This window comes from Kogia breviceps, chromosome 5, assembly GCF_026419965.1.
Source record: "Kogia breviceps isolate mKogBre1 chromosome 5, mKogBre1 haplotype 1, whole genome shotgun sequence".
Taxonomy (NCBI): domain Eukaryota; kingdom Metazoa; phylum Chordata; class Mammalia; order Artiodactyla; family Physeteridae; genus Kogia; species Kogia breviceps.
Window position 1 is genome coordinate 136,072,939 of NC_081314.1, and position 20,053 is coordinate 136,092,991.

The following is a 20,053-nucleotide window of genomic DNA, read 5'->3' on the forward strand; positions in this document are numbered from 1 at the left end:
CGAGCGATGGGGAGTGACAGGTGAAGCTTTGCTCACTTGTCTGTCACTCACCTCCTGCTGGGCGGCCTGGTCCCTAACAGGACTGGTACCGGTCCACGGTCCAGGGCCTGGGAACCCCTGCTCTACCAGGCATGGAATAGTTCAAAACCCAAGATGATAGACTTAGAACATGATGTATATTTATCCTCATGGTTTAGGCCTTGCCAGTTTTCACAAGTTTCTACTTAGTTGACAATATTAACACTAAATTGCCATATATAGTATTTCTACACTATAGCCATATGTAACATCAAGCCATTGATTCTGTATTTTTCTTTATTTTGGCTTTTACATCCTCCTTATTCAGCCTCATCCAGGTTGGTTTTACTGTTATCTATCTCCTAGGCCAAAAGGCTTGCCTGAGGAGAATCAAAGCTACTTTTTAAAGGTTTTGTTTAATAGGTGCTTGGCAGATGGCTGTGGAATTTTTTTTTTTTTTTTTTTTTTTTTTTTTTGGCCGCTCCGGGGCATGTGGGATCTTCCCGGACCGGGGCGCGAACCCGCGTCCCCTGCATCGGCAGGCGGACTCCCAACCACTGCGCCACCAGGGAAGCCCCGGCTGTGGAATTTTTGTCCTCCTTTCTTCTTAACTTAAATTCACCACAAAAATTGTTAATCATTTTAATAGAAACATTAAACACCACAAAAATAGAGAATATTCAGGTCTGTATCTCATTTCTTGTGTTGATATTTCAACTCAGGAAATCCTGAGTTTTCAGCTGCCACAGCTCCTTCCTCTGGGATTACACTGCTGGCTCACTCCTCACCTGCGTCTTCCCCACTGCACCTTATGCTGACGGAACTGACTCGGGTGGATTGAAAAGCTGTTGGATTGTAGAAGTTGGCGGTCATTTTGAGAGAGTTCATGGTGCAGTGTGTGCAAATTCAGGTGCTAGGAGCCTACTGGTAGAAAAATCCTATAGGAAGAGTTCATAAACATTCTGTCCAATTTCAGAGCCTTGTAAGTGTGTCAAGTTTTTCCTCCCTGAAAACTCTCCTTCCCCAAATAATTGTTGCAGGAAAATAAACTAAAATCATTATCAGATAATAAATACTTAACTCCTATTTGACCAAAACTTTTTCTATGTATTTTTTTTTCTTCTTAATGAAAGCGTAGAAGCTGGAGATTGATTTCTCTTATGCCATCTGTGCATGTTTTAGAATTGTAGGAAACCGCAATGCTACTTCCACAAGTTTGTTTCAGTGAGCCTCGGGTCCTTCCTTCTTATTTTGGATAAGTCTTTCTAAACACATGACCTATTGCGTATGCGTTCAGCCTTTTTTATTAAGATCAGTAACAGCGTGAACTCCTGAGATAGGGAGCGACACCAGACTTGTTTGTCTCTTTGTTTTATTTAGGCAAGGAAAGGAATGAGTAGTGATTGAGGAAAACCTGACAGCTGTTTTTGCTAAAACCAAAATGGAGCTTCCAATTGTGAAATGTGCATGCCGACCAGGATCCAGGTGACAGTGAAGATAGAAGAGTGTGACGATGTTCTGTCAAGCGGCACAGTTTATCCAGCATGACTTTCCTTAGAAGGTCCCCTGTGTATGCTAGAGAGAAAGTCCCAACCAACCAAACCTACCAGAAGAACTATTAGTAGAGAGTTTTACAGCTTCTGTGCCCTATCAGGAGCCTTAAGTCAATACCACGGATGGGAACAGATTTGGGGGGGTAGGTGGGGCTTTCCTTAATTTATCTTCATTTCCAGTGAGCAATGTTGTGTCCTTCCTTGTAACATTTGGAAATGATTTACTGGAATTACAAAACCTATTTTTCTTTTAAATTTCAGCTTCTTCTCTGGCTGCTTTTTAGAATAATGCAAGATGAAACCATATCTGAGGGCTAAAAATGAAGAAGGAATGGGAGGAGACAATATTTAAACAGTTTGAATGGTTTCTCTTCTTTATTATTATTATTGGCGGTACACGGTCCTCTCGTTGTTGTGGCCTCTCCCGTTGCGGAGACAGGTTTCGGACACGCAGGCTCAGCGGCCATGGCTCATGGGCCCAGCCGCTGCGCGGCATGTGGGATCTTCCCGGACCGGGGCACGAACCCGTGTCCCCTGCATCGGCAGGCAGACTCTCAACTACTGCGCCACCAAGGAAGCCCTTCTTTACTTTTAAAGAAATGCGCTTGTCTATGATGATGTCTCTCCAGTGAAAGGATTACTCCTCCATTACTCTCTTGATACAATATTGTGCATGTTAGTGTTGTATGTCTATACAGTGGCTTGAAATTTATTAACTTATACTGTACGTGTTTTGTATTCCTATGACAAAAAAATTGTCTTCAAAATTTTTAAGGTTTTCTTTATTTAATTTTTCCTCTTGGGGGTAAAGTTTGCTCTTCCAAATAGCGATTGTAACAAACTGATCTATTTTGGAAGTTGCTACAGTGACATGCAATTATATATTTTGTTTTTAAAGGGGAGGGGGAGTAAAAGAAACACCAGTGTTAGCTTAATCTTAGTGTCTGGTGTTTGTCATGGTGAAATTATAACTATTACAGTGTAGGAGAACGATGAATATGTCCTCTGAATGAGACTTCCTGTTTTTGTCAAGTTATGCAGTGAACTATTTTTAAGGTCTATTCAGTGATTATTTTTCCAACTCCGTGTTTCTCTAAGAAATTATTTCACACATGGGCCATTCTTAGCAGTTTTCCTCAGTGATGGAGTATCATGAATGTGAGTCATTATGTAACTGCCCTACATTGAGCAAATGAACTTACAGATCTGAAAAAAAAAATTTTAATTAATAAATAAATTTGGTTCTATGGTACTTTCAATTATGTTCTGTTGAGTTTATCTGTAAGTTTTAAATTCTTCTATTACCTTGGATAACAAAGATGAAGGGGATAAATTCATGAGATTGGGAAGGGCAGTTCTTATTTACAATTGTACCTTTAGCTCCAAGCGTGGTATCTGGGGTACATTAGATGGGCATTAACTATTTGCAAAATGAAAAAATAAGTAAAATTCAGAGATGCTGGGAAGGGGATTTAATGAAAGAACAAATTCCAGATGATGACATTAGATGTTGTGATGTCTGATTATAGATCTTTAACTATAAAGGTCAAAGAAAATGGGCTTTGAAGATAGCATAATCATCCTGTAGAATCCAAACTGCACAGAAATCAAATGAAAACATCTTTAATTAGTATCAGAAATTATCCTAAAGTTTTACACAGTTAAAATGGATGAGATTTTTTTTTTCATGCAATTTAATCTACCCAGTGAGACTGGTGCACGTCTATGTGGTTTGCCCAACCCATCACTGAGGGTATATAAAAGTCCCAGGGAAGCTGGTGATAATCATACTCAGGAAACTTGCCCTTGATATGCAAACAACTCTACAGTTCCTAACACCATGAGTTACTATGGCAACTACCACAGAGGTCTGGGCTAGGGATATGGCTATGGCTGTGGCTAGAGAAGTGGCAGCTTCTGCAGACTGAGCTATGGCTGAGGCCATGGTGGCTACAGATACGGCTGTTGCCGCCCATCGTGCTATGGAAGATATGGATTATCTAGCGTCTACTGCAAGAGTGAACTCATTCTTCTAACCACAGGAATCATCATATCATCCTGATTTAGTTCTACTTTCATGTGCTTTTATCCCCATATATCAGCGTGTAGCTGCTTTCTTGATAAAACCAGTAGAGGATGACATGTGACCTCTTCAAAATCAGGACTCAGTTCCGGCAGCAAACACCAGAAGCAGGAACAGCAGCAAAGGGAATGACCTGGAATCTCAGCTTTCAAGCTGTTCATCCCTCTCCTTCCTTTTAATATACCAAGATATTACGAACTCCCATATTTCAATAAACTAATTTCAATAGCAGAGCAAACATATAGTTTCATTTCCATTCATTTATTTTACAGAACTAGGTCTAAGCTCTCTGGGGACAGGTGACTATGATTGCTTCTTCATCATTGTATGCTCTGTGCTCATGACAATACCTAGTACATATAAGGCAGTCAAAGAATGTTTGCAGATTAAGAAACTTGTTCATGGTTTTCTATAATATAGAGCCATTTTAAATTTTCCCAATAATTATCTGGAACCTCATCCTAATTTTGGAATCATGATGTCTGTTCACTGACCCTATTTCTTCCCCCCCGCACCCACACGTTACTGTTGAACATCTCTCCCCCAGGTATAATTTCTGTTTGTCCCAGGAGCTTAAAGATACCTCAACAGTTCCATAGTTGAGCAGCACTCTACATGTTCCCCTTACGGAGTCAGGCAGAATACCTTGCAATTTGTCAAAAAGCATAAGTTAAAAATTGTTTGCTGTCAAAGCAAGACATAGGGTAGGAAAAGATATTTTCAAAATATATCACTGGCAAGCTTGTGCTCCTGGGCACCAGTGGAAACAACCCAAATGTCTGTCAACAGTAAAATGGAAAAATAAATTGTAGTGTATTCTTACACAAGAATGCTACATGGCAATGACAATCGCCAATCTAGAGTAACATCTAGAGCTTGCTGCATGTTCTGGAGCTACAAGCAATGATCTGGATAAATCTCACAACCACAGTGTTGGGTGAGGGAACCCAGGCATAATAGAATAGAATATGAGCCTATTTATTTACATTCCTACATAGAAAAACCTAGAACACAGAGTTAGCAGTCAGAATAGTGGTTACCTTTGAGGAAGTAGTATCTGGGAGAGGACCTGAGTGTGGTCTTCTAAGGTGCTGGAAATATTGCGTTTTTGTAACCCATGGGTTTTTGAAATGCTCTCATTGTGATAAGTCATTGAGCTGACATATTTTTGTGTATTTTTCTGCATGTCTGTTATATTCCAATTGAAAATAGTTAAAAATTGATAACACTGTATGATTTAAAATGAGTCAGCTAAGAACAGACAGTTCAAATTATTTACCAGACTCTTTTTTGAGTACCTACTCTGTATCCTTACAAGCTATGATATATGGGAGTTTCAAATGACATTGCTTTTAGTGTTAAGACACTCAAAATCTAGCCATCTCTAGTAGGGGCATACATGGGAAAGGGAGGCATGAGAAGGAGGTGATGAGTTCCTGCTCTAAAATCTAGGAGAGAATTAGGGAAGATTTTCCTCATTACCCATGCTCCAACTTTAGGGTGTCAACACATTGTTGGTATCTTTAGTCACAGAACTAATCATACATGAAGGAATAAGACAAAAATTTAAACAGTAACTACAGAGAAAATGAAGTGAAGCACCTGAATTAAGAAACCTTCTTGCCTATTGGTTTCTCTTTTTTAGTTTGTAGATGAATACTGATTTTATTTGCATACATTAGTGTTCTGCTGGTGATATAAATAGGGGATGGGTATTGTTAGCTGAGAAAAAAATGTAGAAAAAAATTCTAGGGGGAATTCCCTGGTGGTCCAGTGGTTAGGATTCCATGATTCCACTGCAGAGGGCCCGGGTTCCATCCCTAGTCAGGAAATTAGGATCCTACAAGTCACACGGCATGGGCAAAAAAAAAAAAAAAATAAGGAAAAGAAAAAAATTCTAGAAAGAACATTAATAGAACTTCAATGGGAATTTTGATGCTTAAAAGTTGTTCTAGAATGATTTTTGAAAATTATATAGTAGGCTAAATTATCCTTTGATATTGTCTGAGAAAAGCTGTTATACTGTTGTGGAAGATACAAATATATTGAAGAAAATGGTGTCTGCCATTCTTTGAATTAACTTTAAGAGTAATTTATTCACTCTATTAAAGAGGTTTGGAAAAGTAAAGATATAAAGTTAATGTTCTTTGTGTTACTGAAAGCTATTTTAGTTAGGTATTAGTAATTTTCACATAAAGCCTTTAGTGTTTCCATAGTGTGCCTGATGGGTTTGGAATAGCAGTTCAGAGCTTTAACAAAATTGATATGGATATCAAGCCTTCCGAATCCTATCAAATATGTCTGAAAAATGTATATGGAAAAACAATGACTTGGTAACCAAGAGTTAATCATGGGGGCTGTTGAACATGAAGAGCAGCACAAATCTTGCCGGGCAGTTTCTTTCATGACCCCACTGCTGACTAATATCTTCTACTTGACAGGAAAAATATACCACACATGAGCCTCTCCCTAAATTCAACTTTCCCTGAATGTTTGCTGAGATTTATCTCACATAAGATGGATTAAACTTTCAAGGCTTGGAAAAAGATCTGTGCATTCATTTCCAACTTAACAGCTAAATAGTGTGCCAATCTCATGTCATACTGGAAAGGAAGGCTTCAAAGATCATTCTGATGCCCCAGAAAGGGGTAGCATTCCATGCTACCACCCAAGATGCTAAGACTGAGCCTTTAAAACCACCCTTACGTGCTCAAACTGAAATTGGCATTAATCATCTGGGCTATAATAAGTTTCAGGCCACATGTTTGGAATAATTTTTCAGCATTGCTTGAGAATTTGGAAGATGCTTAGAAGTAGTAAAAAAAGAAAAAAGGAAACTATGCATTTTGCAAATGCCCCTGATTTATTGGTTATTTTCTATCTATTATAATTGGACTATAAATGATAAATACCTATAAATAAAGAAGTATGCTTTTGCTAGGTCCTCTATAATGTCTAGTTTGTGGTAAGACCATTGAATCCCAGTTGACTTCAGATCAAGGACTCTTTGTATTTATGACTTGAAATAGTGTTTCTGTATTAATATAGCTAGACTATGCTTCTGTAACAAATACACCCTCAACTCTCAGTGGCTTAATCCAGTAAGGTTCATTTATGAGTTTTGTCTCAGTCTTATACAGGTCAGGCAGCTCTCCTTGGGGTTCTCCGGCAATTGCTTAGGGATCTGAGCCTCTTCCATCCTGTATCTTATTGTTCCAGTCATGCTGAAGGGAGAGGAGAGAACATGGAGAAGTCAGACCTTCTCTTAACTGCTTGGGATGGATGTAACACATTAGTTCTGTTCACTTTCCCATTGGTGAGCGCTGAGTCACATGTCTCTATGTGTCCAAGAATGGGTGACTCAGTAGTCTCTGCTGTGGCCACTTTCCTCAACCAGAACTGGATTGTTTTGCACATCTAAGGGGGCCCTTTGCTCCATTTTGAAACTAATTTGTTGGTTTGACCCAAACGTAAATGTGATGGAGAAACCTTGGGTTCTGTCATCCAAAGCTTGGCCCAGCTTTGTTGCACTTATTTCTTTAATGTGCATTTCTTATATATCCTTATTTGTTGATCCAAGTCAATTTGGGTCAGTTCAATGAAAAACAAACAAACAAACATTGGCAAAATGGAGCCAAATATAGCTTTATGGTATGTGTTGGAGATGGCTTTCAGTGTTAGCTGCCTTTCATTCAGTTAGTCAGTCATCCTTTCGAATAATACTGAACACTGACATGTTCTTGACACGATGCAAAGCATATGGGAAGTGGTTATTAGAACTCCCTGCTCCAAAGTAGGTGGCAATCTAAAGAAAGTAAAGCTTAGGGAGATTTAGCAACTTATCTCATTTTAAGCACAGATCCAGTCAAATTACAGAGCTGGAATTTGAAACCAAGTCAGCTTCACCAAAACCCATGTTCCTAAATTTTACGCCCTACTTCCTCTGTGACAGGCAGAATTTCTGCAATGGCCTACAGAAAAATATTCTTCCCTGAATCCATGGAAGCTGACAATTTGAGGAAATATCACTCCCATGATTGTGTTATGTTGTGACACAGTTAACCTTATTTGGGTGGGCTCGACCAATCACATGACTCCTTGAAAGCAGAGCGTTTCTAGACAGGTAGCAGGAAAGGAATTCTGAGATTCAATGCACGAGGGAAATTCAATACAGTTGCTGGCTTTGAAGATGAAAGGGGCCCCATGTGAAGCAACGTGGGCACCCTCTAAGGAGCAGATAGCAGCTCTTAGCTTAACGGCCAGAAAGGAAACAGTCACCTCAGACCTATAGCCACAACCTGATTGAGCTTGGAATTAATTTCATATCCTGAGCCTCCAGATAACAGCTCAGCCAGACTGACTTTGGTCTTGTGAAATCCTAGGTAAAGAACCCAGTCAAGCTCACTAAATTTCTGACCTACAGAATTGTGAGATAATAAAATGTGTTGTTTAAGCTGCTAAATATAAAGTAACTTCTTTTACAGTAATAGAAAACTAATGTATTCTCTCAGATTAAAAAAAAAATCCATCATTCTACCTTCTTTGGGTTATTCGATCAATCAATTGTGAATCGAAACATGTCGTAGATGAACAGATGAAGAAGATGTGGTATATGCATCTTCTGTATATATTCAGTATATATAAAATGGAATAATACTTAGCCATAAAAAAGAAGGAAATAATGCCATTTGTAGCAACATGGATGGACCTAGAGATTATCATACTAAGTAAAGCAAGTCAGACAGAGAAAGACAAGTATCATATGATATTACTTACGTGAGGATTCTAAAAAAAAACTTGTTTACAAAAGAAACTTGTTTACAAAACAGAAATAAACTTACATAGAAAACAAACTTATGGTTACCAAAGGGTAAAGGTGGGGGAGGGAGGGATAAATTAAGAGTTTGTGATTAACAGATACACACTACTTTATATAAAATAGGTAAACAACAAAGACCTACTGTATAGCACAGGGAACTATATTGAATATCTTGTAATAACCTATAATGGAAAAGAATCTGAAAAAGATTTTATATATATATATATAAAACTGAATCACTTTGCTGTACACCTGAAACTAACACAACATTGTAAGTCATCTATACTTCAATACAAAAAAAAAAAAAGATTAAAATGGAAAAAAGAAAAAATGAGCTGTCCTATCTTCTACCAAAATTTCTCCATATTTTTCTAAAATTACCATGAGAAAATTTCATGGAAGCCAATTCTACCTGCACTTCAGATACATACTTTGAATGGCTCTTTATATTCAGTGAGGTGCTTTCATACATATTTCTCTTTGGGGAACCAGGAATGGCAGGTGTCTCTGAGTCTTTAGCCAGCAAGGAAACAGAAGTTCAGAGGGTAGGAGACTTGCATAATGTCACATAGAAAGCTAGTAATAGATTTGGGTTGTTTAAATGTGTTTTTATTTACTGAAAATAAATCTTCTTTCCTTTAGGAAGCATGATTCCTAAATCTTACTCTTTGGGGCAAAATTACCTCTAAAGATGGAGCTAATGTCTGACACAGTTGTGACATTTACATAGGGAAATGTTTTACAGTTTTTTTCTACTCTCATTTGTAGACATATTGTATTATCATAGCTTCTTGGATTTTGCCAACAAAATGTCTTTTAGGGACCTCAGTTATATGCTCTTGATTTGTTTAAACCATGCCATTTCCATTTCAGTAGTGATCCAACTGGTGGGCATTTGCTAGAACCTCACACCCATTGTTTTATAAATAGACATTGAAAATCATTTTGATGTAGAAAAAAGAAAACAACTAAGTTTAGGTATCTAAAGAAAACTCAAACTGGGGACTTCCCTGGTTGCACAGTGGTTAGGAATCCGCCTGCCAATGCAGGGGACATGGGTTCGAGCCCTGGTCCGGGAAGATCTCATGTGCTGCAGAGCAACTAAGCCCGTGTGTCACAATTACTGAGCCTGCGCTCTAGACCCTGTGAGCCACAACTAATGAGCCTGCGTGCCACAACTACTGAAGCCCACGCACCTGGAGCCCATGCTCCACAACAATACAAGCCACCATCATGAGAAACCCACGCACCACATCAAAAAGTGGCCCCCTCTTGCCACAACTAGAGAAAGCTCACGCGCAGCAACGATGACCCAAAGCACCAAAAATAAATAAATAAATCAGTACATAAATAAATAAATGTATTTATTTTTTAAAAAAAAGATAACTGAAACTGAACTCTTTGACCCTGAGCCCCAAAGAGTACAGTATAAATGCTGGTCGAACTATTTTTGTCCTCTGCTTTATAAATGAGTTTTCTTTTTCTGGGGACTATTGTCTGGCACAGCTGCTGCTTTCAGAGCATAAAAAAGATGGGAATTGTGAAAACAAGGAAATAAAACCTTGCCTAAAACACCTTGGCCTGTGAATCATGGCCGATCTCTTCTGTAAAATGTGTATAACCACTAAGTCATTTATGAATGAAGGAGCATAGGTTAGTGGTGGCATCAATAAAAGCAGTTAAAACAGGTGAATTCAATTTCTGGTTCCAAAATGATGATAAAAAATGACTTGAGAGAAGCCAGTGTAACTTCTTTCAGAGTCTCTACCTGTGAGATGAGAAGAAAATAAGAAAATTCTATTTTTGGAAGATGATATAAAGACCTGCTTAACCTCCCATCCTGGCAGCCTTCTGATTCCCACAGCTGGATTCTCTTAAGCATCTCCTTTACATTCAACCCCACATACTAGCTCAATAATAGATGCTTTTTCTTGGTGCGGTAACCCAGGACAATAATTCAATGTGGCTCAGTTTTAATGCTACATCACTTAGAGTTCTGAGCCCTGATTGGGTTCTGGCTTAATTCTCAGGGATCCAACCCTTTCTTATAACCTCATTCTAGTAACTGGATCCCCAGCCCGTTTTCCTACATCTGAGCCTCTCTCCTGGTTTTCTGTCTTCTGTACCACCACTTCCAAGGCTGAGGTTCTGCAGCTGACTCTTTTGATTGCCTGGCATATTTCAGTCAGACTATACACGTTCCAGCTATCTGTCCCACCAACACTTGTGAACTAATTCTTAAAGATTATTCTTTAAAAATAAAAAAGAATGAAATAATGCCATTTGCAGCAACATGGATGGACCTAGAGACAGTCATATTGAGTGAAGTCAGACAGAGAAAGACAAATATCATATGATATCACTTATATGTGGAGTCTAAAAACATGATACAAGTGGACTTATTTACAAAATAGAAACAGACTCACAGTGAAAAAAAACTTATGGTGGAAAGGTGGCGGGGCGGATAAAGTGGAAAGGTGGGAGGGATAAATTAGGAGTTTGGGATTAACATACACACACTACTATATATAAAATAGATAATCAACAAGGACCTACTGTACAGTACAGGAAAGTCTACTCAATATTCTGTAATAACCGATATGGGAAAAGAATCTGAAAAAGAATGGATATATGTATATGTATAACTGAATCACTTTGCTGTATACCTGAAACTAACACAACATTGTAAATCAACTGTAACATAAAATGAAAATTAAATTTAAAACATTTCTATTAAATATTGAGATAAAAATACTTGCAAAAAATACACAAAATATAAAGGCTAATAACACAAGACTATTGAAGTATTCTACCCAGTTACCACCACCAAATATAATTACTGTTATCTTTGAAGTCCCTGTCCCTTCCCCTCTCACTCTACTCAGAGGAAACCACTCTGCTGAAATTTATGTTTATCATTCTCTCTCACTCTCTCTCTCTCTCTCTCTTTTTAGTTTTCCTAGATGGTAATTTCCTAAATAATATATTTTCCAGTGTTGCATGTTTTGAACTTAATATTGACAAAAATAGAGTATGTCTTATGCTACTTGCTTTCTTAGTTCAACATTATGCTCCTGAGATTTATCCATGTTTTTACTTATCTGTGTAATTCATTACTCTTCACAAGAATACAGTGTTTTATTGTATGCCTATCATGCAGTTTATTTATCCCTCCTGTGGTTGATGGACATTTGAATTGTTCCTCTTTTTCCTTCCATTACAAAAAAGTGCTGTGATGGATATGCACTTGTCTTCTAGAAGTACTTGCTGGGTGATGAAATTTTCAAAGATGTTTGTCTTAATTTATAATCCCATGAGAAGAGTAACTCCACATCCTTGCCAACTTTAGATTTTGTCAGTATTCTTAACTTTTGCCAGTCTGGTAGTTGTAACACAGTATCTCATTGTGGTTGAAATTTTCATTTTCTTGATGACTAACAAGGCTGAGAATCTTGCTTATATTCATTTGGACATTTGGATTTACTCTCTCTGAAGATCTGTGCAAATCTTTTTTTTCAGTTTTCTATCCATCATTTGCATTTTTGCTTAATGGTTCATAGAGGTTCTTTATATACTCTAGATACCATTCCTTTGTTAATAATTCATATGGCAAACATACTCTGCTAGTCTATGGCTTGTATTTTTACTTTCTTTTTCATATCTTTTTGTGAATAAAAGTTCTCACTTTTACTTTAGCTAATTTACCCATATCTTCTTTTATTATTTACAGTTTTTCTTAAGAAATTTTTCCTTATCCCTAATGTCACAAAGATGTCATCCTATGTTATGCCTAAAAATTTATAGTTTTGTCCTTCATATTTAAATCTTTAGTAAACCTAGAATTGGTTTTTGTGCATGAGGTAAAGTAGGGTTTTAATTTCATTTTTTTTCCACACCAATAACAATTTCTCCAGTCATGTGTATTAAAAGTCTATCCTTGGGGACTTCCCTGATGGTCCAGTGGTTAGGACTTTGTGTCTCCCCTTCAGGGAGCACAGGTTCCATCTCAGGTTGGGGAACTAAGATCCCACATGTGCAGGCAAAAAAAAAAAAAGTCTATCTTTTCCCCACTAACTTACAATGCTTACTCTGACATAAATCACATTTCAAGTCTGTTTTGAATTCTTTGTTTCATTCATCTATTTACCTTTCCTGATGATAATATGATAGTGTCATATTTATCAAAGCTTTATAAGAATTCTTGATATCTATAAGTAAGCTTCAATAACTTTCTGTTCTTTTAGAATGTCTTGGTTATTCCTGTCCCAACGATCTTTCATATATATTTTGAAATATTTTTTGACAAGTTACATGTACACATACACACAAATTCATTGCAATTTTAATTGATAATGCATTTAATCTATAGATCAATTTGCAGTGAACTGACTTGTTTTGCTATTGCTTCTCCCAATTCACGAACATAGTATATTTTGTATCTCTTCATTTAATTAGAACTTCTTTTAATAATCAACATGTCTATAAAGGTCTTACACATATTCTGTTAAATTTATTCCTAGGAACACCCACATACACACACACACACACACACACACACACACACTTGCTATGATTAATTATTTGAATATCCTCTTTTGAGAAGACTGATCAGATCTAATTTTTCTACCTCCTCTCCTCTTTAATTGGGTAGTATTTCTTTTTTCTCATTGACTAATAGAATTTTTTAAAATTTTTTATTAAATCATGGGTATAAGTTTTTGTCAGCTACATATGTTGTAAATATCTTTTTCCTCTAATGGCTTACTATTTCATTCTTTTTTATTTCTAAATGAACCATATTTTATATGTATATGAAATTGGTATTCATGAGTGAGTCGACCTGTAGTTTTCTTATACAAGATTATGCTAAAATTACTTGGGAAGTGTCTCTTCTTTTCTTAGGAAGACTTTTTAACTGATTCATTTTTTTTAAATGTTCATAGCACTTTAATTGTTTTTTATTCCTGCTTTAGGCAATTTTGTAAATTATATTTTTCAAGGATCTGCCCATGTCATCTAAATTTTCACATTCATAAAATTCTTATTATCTTTTTCTTATTACCATTCCTCTCTGTTGTGTATTTGTTCACTCTCATTTTATGTTCTTATCTTTATATTTTCATCCTTTAATGTTCTCTGGATGCTTAGATAAGTTTTCAGCCCTTTTACTTTTCTATTATAATCACATTACACTACAAATTTCACCATAAACACTACCTTGCCTTTCTTTTTTAAAAAATTAATTAATTTATTTATTTATGGCTATGTTGGGCCTTCGTTTCTGTGCGAGGGCTTTCTCTAGTTGTGGCGAGCGGGGGCCACTCTTCATCGCAGTGCATGGGCCTCTCACTATCGCGGCCTCTCTTGTTGCGGAGCACAGGCTCCGGACGCGCAGGCTCAGTAATTGTGGCTCACGGGCCCAGTTGCTCCGCGGCATGTGGGATCTTTCCAGACCAGTGCTCGAACCCGTGTGCCCTGCATTGGCAGGCAGATTCTCAACCACTGCGCCACCCGAGAAGCCCTACCTTTCCTTTCTTTCACAAGGTTTATGGGATGTGTACTATTTTTGTTATTATTCTAATTCTAAATATTTTACGATTTCCCTTATGATTTCTTCTTTTACCTATGAATTGTTAAATTTGTGCTTTTAAATTTCTAAACATGTGGATTTTCACGTACATTTTTGTTATTATAAGTAATAATTACAAAATTGCTTTGTACTTAAAAAGTGATCTATATAATACCAATTCTTTGACACTTTTTAGGACTTACTTTAACTGTACGAAGTGGTCCATTTTTATAAATATTTTTCATATACTTGAAAAAGTGTATTCTGAGGACACAGTGTACTAGATAATGTGGATTAGATGTTGTTTTGTGTATTGTTCAAATCTGTATCCTTACCAACTTATTTTGTGTTTGATCTATTCTTGGGAAAAGTAAGTTAAAATATTGTACTATAATTGCACATATTTCCTATATTTCTGTCCATTTTTGCTTTAAATGTTTTAAAGCTATGTTACTTAGTGTCTTTTTGCATCTAGGAGAATTGAGTTAACACATTTGGGTAGACTAGAGTTAATTTTCAGTGAGAAATCTTCAGCTCTGCCAAAGATCTTTCCACTGTCTAGGAATTTATATCAATATGCACTTTAGGTGCACAAATAAAAGAAAGCATTAGATGAGTGGAATGTGTAAATAACACCAGCAGGGTTTGTACAAATTATTGGTTTTGGAGGGTTTTTGGTGGTGATGGGAAAGTTGAATTTGTACTCCTCTTGTTGGAGTTATGAATAGGTTTAACACTACTTCTTTTCATATGTGGTGCATTAACTTGTTCATAACTTTCTGGGTCTTTTTATCCCTTGAGAAGAAAAACATGATGTTGGGGGCCATGAGTCAGTGATTGGAGGAAAATGAGGGAGGGAACCACAGAAAAGGACCCAATTGGTTAATTGGGTTAATGGTTAATTGGTTAATTGGTAATTGGTTAATGTCTTATTAGTCTGGAGAGTCCTGTCAGCATCTTTCTTCCCCTTTGTAGCTTCTTGGCTCCTTAAGAACCTGGCAGGAAGGAGATGGGCTTTTAGAAAGTTTCACTTTCAAGGGAAATACTGCTGCCCCACTTTCAACTGCCACACAAGAACTCATTAAATAACATTATACAGAGTGTGGATGTGAATAACATTAAACGTTGGACACCTAGGCCAGCATTTTTGAAATCTTAGTTAAGTGGCACCATTTTTACAAAATCCAGGTTACCTTCAATCCTAAACATATTCAGAATATGATAGCAATTACGCATCATTTTTAGAGATAAGCAAGAACAATACCTTTTTGAACTGACAGAGCCTAGTTTCTTTTGAAGTACTTTATCAGAAATGAAAATGATGAAGTGTGCCGAGAATATGCAAATACATTCAAGTGCACACAATTAAAACCCTGAGATGTATTTGATGATAAATCACTTCACTGTGGTTGCAAGTATTTGCAATAGGAACTCAAATTGATGATTATGATTATGTGATTCTTAGAATAGCTAACAGTTTTCCATTTTTATCTGCTCTTAGAAATAAAAAGAGAAATATAATACCTTAAAACCACTCTCTAAGAGGCAGATTGCGTTTCAAATATATGAGAACTTTTTCTTCTCTCTGGCTGTCGTGTGTCAAAGTACCTAGAGAAAACCACAAGTAGAAAAAAAAAAAAAAAAAAAAAAAAAAAAAAAGGCTGGTCCTATCCCCATCTCCCACTCCCAACTTCAGAATAAATTTCCAAAGCTTGTTCCAGTTCCCAAATTACCTCCAATACAGGCCTTAAAGAATGAGGGCAGACGCCCGATATGTCCCTGATAACACAAGTGTGTTGTACTGGAATTTAGGCCACCTTCTAACCCATCCCTTCCCTGAGCAAGCCCTGAACTGATGGAACAAACTTATGACGGGAAGGTCTGTGAGGATGTGTTAGAGGAGGACTATTGTGATTTCTTTTTTTTTAATTAATTTTCATTGGAGTAGAGTTGATTTACAATGTTGTATTAGTTTCAGGTATACAGCAAAGCGAATCGGTTATACATATACATACATCCACCTTTTTTTTAGATTCTTTTCCCATATAGGCCATTACAGAGTATTGAGTAGAGTTTCCTGTGCTATACAGACTATTGTGATTTTTTATTTAGACATTCATCCTCAGCTGGGCCAGTTCTTCTCTGCTTTTTGTAGCTGTTTCACCTTGGAGGGATGAGTCAAGCTGAGCAGACAATCTTCCAATTCAGAAATCACATGGATCGCAAATGTATGATTCTGGGGAGGTACAGGACGGCTAGCTCAGATGTTAGGATCATTGGGAACTTGCTGTAAGGCTGGTTTGGTGTAGGGAAGTCAATTCATTTCCTCCTGGCAGAGGATCTACCCTTAAAAGGAGACTGTTCTGCAACTCTCACCCTCATCTTTCATCTGCCTGGTCCCAGTTTATCTTAATTTTCAAATGTGCTTATTTTAAAATGTAGGTTTTATTACTACTCAGGTATGACAAGGTCAACAGATCAGGAGACAATTACCACTGAAAAGACAGTTTGTTGCTCCAAGCTTCCTAAAGGAGGGGGGTCACCAAGGGCTAAAGGGGAAGTACCAGTGTTGGTCAGGGGGCAGAGGAAGCAAGAGGAAAACATGGGCAAGAGCCTTTATTGTGTTTTCTGCAGGAAGGAATGGGTGAGGCAGTGTTAGCAGACTTAGGATTGGCTAGTTTGAGTAATTTCAGTGGGCTTTGGGCCATACAGGCTGTCCTTAGTTGTCCGGTACCTGGCCCTGGTGTGATTAGGGTAGGGGAATAGTGGTCACAGAATGTAAGAGCCTGATAAAAGAGGTAGTTATGGGGTAGGAGATGGGTCAGTTGGTTTGCCTACGAAAGGCATGCTTGCAGGGTGAGTCTTTTACTACCTTTAGGAACTGGCTAGCCATGGGAGAGGCAGTCCCTCCAGGGTCAGCAAGACCCCAAGATATCAAAGCATCAGATTCACATATTTAACACAGTGCTGTAATAAACAGGTGTCCCCTTCCTGCAGGTACTTCTCAAGGCCTCACACAATGCTCTAGGAGTGACTGGACTCCAGGTTGGCCCATGATCTGGATGAGAGAGCCTGTATGGACTGACAGAACATCATGTCAAAGGTAGGGCTCACCTTCTTTCCTCCACCACCTTCCCAGGTGGTAGGTTCTGCTGTGGACTTTGCTTAAGACATCGCTTAACCTCTCTGAGTTTCATCTGTGAAATACAGACAAGAGCAGTCTTATCTTATCTATGGAAAATGAATTAGAAAGCAAACATGAAAAGGGATTCAAAGCACAATATGCAGTACTGTCCAAGTGTGATTCACAATTACTTAGTAGAGAAAAGAAGCAGATGCCTTGAAAGAAGGGTAAACTAATATGGAAACAGCAAACTACCAACAATGAAAGAAAATCCGTCCTTTTCAGTTTGATTTACAGCTTACATGGTAAGCATGAGCTCCATTTGGCACTCCTAAACTGAGAGTTTGGGCTCTGAGTTGAGGTAATTCAGAGAATCTGGCAGTCCTGTAACTCACTGTGAGGTGTCGGCCAAGAAAGTGGTGAGACTTTCTATACGATTACTGCAGTTCTCAAGAAGCATATATAATCAAGGTGTAGAGAGATTATGACATTTGTGTTTTGAGGACCTCAGCAAGCAGACACAGTTGGAATATACCGTCAATAGGGAAGAAGAAGAGATGTGTGGGTTTATAAAGCAGGATTAAAAATAGAGTTACCTGAATAAAAGGCAGGAAACTGGGAATTTATGTGTTTAAATCCCAGCTCTGTTGAGGATATGCCTGTTGTTTCCATTTATAATTTGAAATGTAGAATGAGTCATCTCATTGTATAAGAAGACCACATGCACTAGCCAGCTGATGACACTGAAACCCTCAGAAGCTTCAGATTTCTCTAGAAATGCAAGAAAATGCTCTTTAATGGATATAGTAAAATAATTATGATTGATGATAAAAATTTTTTAAATACATTATGAAGTTTAATCTCTGGAACAATGTCTCCCAGTGGAAAGTGTAATTCTCGGTAAACAGGAAAACTGAAAATCTAAAAACCAGGGTTGAAACTTACCCTACCCAAGGAGGAGAAAAAATATTGGCAAATGAAGATTAAAAACCTCATGCCCTTTTTCTGGAAATATTCCCGAGTCCCCACACAGTATATCTTATATATATATATATAAGATATACTATATATAAGATATATATAGTATAATATATATATTATATATGTTATACTATATATAAGATATACATAGTATAATATATGTTATATATATTATTCTATATATAAGATATATACATTATATATCTGTGTGTAGTTCTTGACCCTCACACCACTCTTTTAAAATTGCTCATTTCCCAGTGTTTGCCTTGCCTGTCTTCGAGTGTTCTTAGTCCTGGTTTTCATAAGACTTTGGAAACACTGAATTAAGCAAATATTTGATAGGGGTAGTTTCAGGCCTCTTGAGAGATTTGGGATCCTACTTGTTTTTAGAGAGCCTGTGGAGGCTCATATAGTTCAGGTCCTGGGGTGGATGCTGGCACAGAGTGGGTACCACTGGCTTTAATATCAGATCTGGCTCTCAGCAGAGTCAGGACATGTGGGCTCTCAAGTGATATTCATTATCACCTCCAAGGGCTTTATCAGACCTGAAATTCCAGACTTTCTTCTTCCACAACCCCTCGCAGTCTCATTCCTGCTAGACAGGCTCCTCGTCCTCATTGGAACATGTGCTCCTGCAGTTTCTCACCATTGTCAGAGTTCCGGGCTCCATTCTGCATCCTCTGCTTCTCTACCCAACCGGACCCCATGGCCTAGATTGCACAAGTTCCTCATCGGCACTGCTCACGTCCATATCTGGAGAGAAACCCTTTCTCGTGCCATTCCCAGGTGCCAAGAACTGATAGAGGAAGTTGAGAAACATGCTGAAGGATTGCAGATGAGTTCAAGTCATCTCGATGTCGGGCTTCTTCCGCCATTCAGCAACCCTCTGAATCAGCTGTCAATCCTCAGCTCTCCTCGTCCCCCCAGAAAACTCTCCACTCTCATTTTGTTCAGATGATCAAGTCTATCCAGCAGGAACCCCTCTCATTTTTAAAGTTCTCTTAGCGTTGGGATGATATTTTTGAGATATTAACAACCTATGTCAACTTTTTTTTCCTTCCATCATTTCTTCCTTTTTCTTTCCATGCATAGAAGCAATGAATTGGCTCCAGGTTCACTGTATCAGAGGGATAGGACAGGGTGGGTTATAGTGGCTTTGGTTTCAAAGAATCTGGGCCCTTAGGAGAAGGAGGAGAACCAAGAATCAACACAATGTTTGGATTCACAGAAGAAGGATTCTTGTCCCCACCCCACCCCAATCCTTCCCCCAACTAGAAGATTCTTCTGGAATGGTGGTGAGAACAGAGACTCTGTGAGTCCTGGAGAGAGGAAACCCCACTGCCTTCTTGCCCAACAGAATTGCAGAGAGAAAATGGAGTCACGGTGTCTAAGCATATGTCTTTAGTGTTGCAGAGATTACTGTACTCCTAGCAAAGCACAAAGACGGCAGCAAGACCCCCCCCTGCCACTGGCATGATATGGAAACAGCAGGAAGAGCCACCAAGCCTGAAGGCACCATGTGCAGAAACAAGCATGTCTCAGTAGAAATCTACATGAACCAAAATCAGCTGGGCTTTCCACCTCCCCAAGCACGTGTTAGTACTCGGTAAGTACCCTGGAACCTTGATGGAACTCTGGGAATGGAAGAGGGGGTGGACAGAATCAACTGGGATAAAGTCTCCACCAGTTCAGTGGGATGAGGGCATATAATACAAATTAGGCTGAGTTATAGAAAAAGACAATTTGTATTTATTGCTCAGTGAAGTTAAAGCCTGAAATTCAAACCCACCTCATCTATGTCCTCAGCCATCTTCTTTCTTTCACGTTAACAAAAAGAAGTGTTCTATTGCCTTTTATTCCATCTTCACTCCAAGTATATACCATGCTGCCATTCTCAACCACTGTT